Source organism: Chiloscyllium plagiosum, unplaced genomic scaffold (genome assembly GCF_037043375.1).
Source record: "Chiloscyllium plagiosum isolate Xiang-an unplaced genomic scaffold, Cpla_swu_hap1 HiC_scaffold_27, whole genome shotgun sequence".
NCBI classification, from domain to species: domain Eukaryota; kingdom Metazoa; phylum Chordata; class Chondrichthyes; order Orectolobiformes; family Hemiscylliidae; genus Chiloscyllium; species Chiloscyllium plagiosum.
In genome coordinates this window covers 82,028,724-82,031,544 of record NW_028270165.1, presented here as the reverse complement: position 1 = coordinate 82,031,544, position 2,821 = coordinate 82,028,724, and the positions used below count along the sequence as shown (strand labels likewise).

The 2,821-nt window shown below is 45.4% G+C and overlaps 1 non-coding gene across 1 annotated transcript; it reads right to left on the bottom strand.

Moving 5' to 3' along the window:
• Nucleotides 1-1,108: 1,108 nt before the first annotated feature.
• On the bottom strand, nucleotides 1,109-1,180 carry trnaw-cca (transfer RNA tryptophan (anticodon CCA)). The gene has a single exon. It is a non-coding gene; the product is annotated as a tRNA-Trp (tRNA).
• Nucleotides 1,181-2,821: the final 1,641 nt, after the last annotated feature.

Below are 2,821 nucleotides of genomic sequence, written 5' to 3'. Positions count from 1 at the left end.
CGCTGTCACACATTTTGTGATTCTGAGTGAAATCGGAGTTGGACCAACAGAACGTAGGAAATTTGACAACGGGTATATTCTGCCCACCAGGATACTCCATCACAGCAATGAAGGTGTTTTGACATCATTCTCAAAGGTACATGACACAATGCAGATTCAAAACCGAGTATTCCTTTGAATCACTGAGTAATTTGTTTACAGTTATTCAGTTGAGGTGAGCGGAGTTGCGCATTGGGAGTTGATAGGTCTAAGCCGTTTTCTCCTAAGTGATAGTCCCACCAGCACTCCAATTTGCTGTGCTTCCAGTCGGAAGATGCAGATTACTATCCCATACTGATACACGGGCCCCGATGACCTAGCTGTGGTGACAAGCTTGTGAAGATCTGAGTGCTCTTCTCCTGTCCTCTGTCTGGCTGCTATGATCCGAATCATCAAACCTCTCTTCTCCGAGATAGGAATAAACTGGTGAAGGTGAAACACATCAGTTGCGGTGTGTCCCATGCGCAGGAGGCCCTGCAGTAATTCCCCAAGCTGTTTCACACAGCAGCATCCTCTTGGTGAATTTCGCTTGGCAAAAAAATCGACTGAACCAAATCAGTGTCCGCCACTGGATTTTACTGACACCGTTTATAAAATTCAGGCTCACCGCTAATGTGGAGAGAGGATGCCAGACTGTAGTTTCTGCTTCTCCTGTTGAATAAAGATAATTTTAACTGTGTGCAGTGAGAGGAAAGGATTTGCTGTTGGTGGGAAACATTTCTATCTGAACTCGCTATCACTCTCCTGATAGATTGAAACATAAAGCTGGGAGTCTCTGGATTATGTTGTAAAAATATCGGTATGACGTTATTCACACCGCGCTGTCACCAACTGAACGAAGCGGCTGCCCCGAGGGAGACGGCTGTGTTGAAATCCCGTGATGAAGTGGGGGAGCTGAGCATTTGCCCAAACAATGGGCACACCACCTCCCTGACACAGTGTTCACAATTCAAACTGACAGCAAAGTTTCACGTGTGATGAAAAGTTTCCAGAAAGAAGATTTGGCTCAACAGTAATCTGGAGGGAACCGACTCCTTTCTTGATTTGAAATGTAAGAAGCTGATTTCAGTGAGCTTGACGTGATTCGAACACGCAACTTTCTGATTTGGAGTCAGACGCGCTACCGTTGCGCCACAAGCTCACGGATGCCGTTTGATCTCTATTCATGCTTAAGGGAAGTGATCGCACTGCAATGATTTTACGTTATGAGTAACAACGGAGATCAACAGTTCATGTCTGTTCTGTCTCTCCCCCTCTCCTTCTTTTTCTCGAAACAATTTCCAACTCTACCTCAATAAAAAGCTGAAAGAACTGGGATGCTGTATATCAGAAAAAAAAACACAGTAGTTGCCGGTGACCTTTCTCTCGAACTGATGGTGATTGGGAAAACGTTGGTACAGATGCAGGAGATAGCGTGGGAGGAAGGCGGATGCAGTAAATGATAGATCAGGACAGACCCAAAAGCGAGGGAAGAACTGTTGGACAGGAAAGGGAGTTGATAATGATCTGCGTGGGAGGGTGAATGGAGAGTGTTCGTGGCTAAGAACAGGTAGTGTGTAATGACAGACTATGTGATAACAAGGCTTGGTGTGTGTGGAAGGGACCAGGATACTATGGATTTCAGGCCCTAGAATTATTGAATTCGATATTGGGACCGGAGGGATGTATGCTCCCCAAGTGTAATATTCGGTACTCTTCGTTCTGCTGGTGCTGAGCTTCGCTGGAACAATACAGCAAACCTCAGACAGAGATATTGGCCAGGGAACAGGGTGTGGTGTGGAATTGGCAGGGTCTTTTGAAGCTCAGGGTCTTTTTTCGGGGCAGAACGTTCTGTGCAGCAGTCACACAGTTTATGCTTTGTTTTCCCCAATGTAGATGAGACCACATTGTGAGCAGCAAATGCAGTAGACTGGGTTGTGGGAAGTGCAGGTAAAGTGCCGCTTCACCTGGAAGGTAAGTTTGGGCCCTTAGATAGTGAGGAGGGAGCAGGTAAATGGGCTGGTGTCACACATTCGGCAGTTGCATGGGAAAGTGCCGTTGGACTATTGGGGTGGGAATGGGGGGAGGGTTGATAGGAATGAAGGAAGAGTGGATCCAAGGTATACTCCTGCCCATTTACTTGTCCGCCAAATAGAGGAATTTGTTAAGTGTGTACAAGGATATTTACTGATTCACAATGTGGATTTACATACTGGCGTGGGTGCAAAACCTAAGGGACAGCAACCATAATTCTATTAACATTAGAATAGTGATTGAAAATAATATAACAGATCTAAAAGTTGAGGTTCTAAATTGGAGGAAGACTCAGGTATTAGGCAAGATCTTTCAAAAGCTGATTGGGGGCAGATGTTTGCAGGTTAAAGGACTGCTGGAAAATGGGAAGCCTTCAAATATGAGATAACAAGAGTCCAGCCACAGTATATTCCTGTTAGGGTGAAAGGAAAGGCTGGTAGCTTGGGGAATGCTGGATGACTAGAGAAAATGTGATTTTGGTTAAGATAAAGAAGAATGCATACATCAGGTATCGACAGAGAGATCGAGTGAATCCTTAGAGTATAAAGGCATCTACGAGCATACTTAAGAGGGAAATAATGAGCGCAAAAAGGGGACATGAGATAGCTTTGGCAAATAGAGTTAAGGATAACCCAAAGGGTTTTTATTAATACCTTAAGGACAAAAGGATAACAAGGGAGAGAATAGGGCCCCTCAAAGATCAGCAAGGCGGCCTTTGTGTGGAGCTGCAGTAGATGGGGGGCGGGGGGGTGGGGGGTGGGTTGTGATA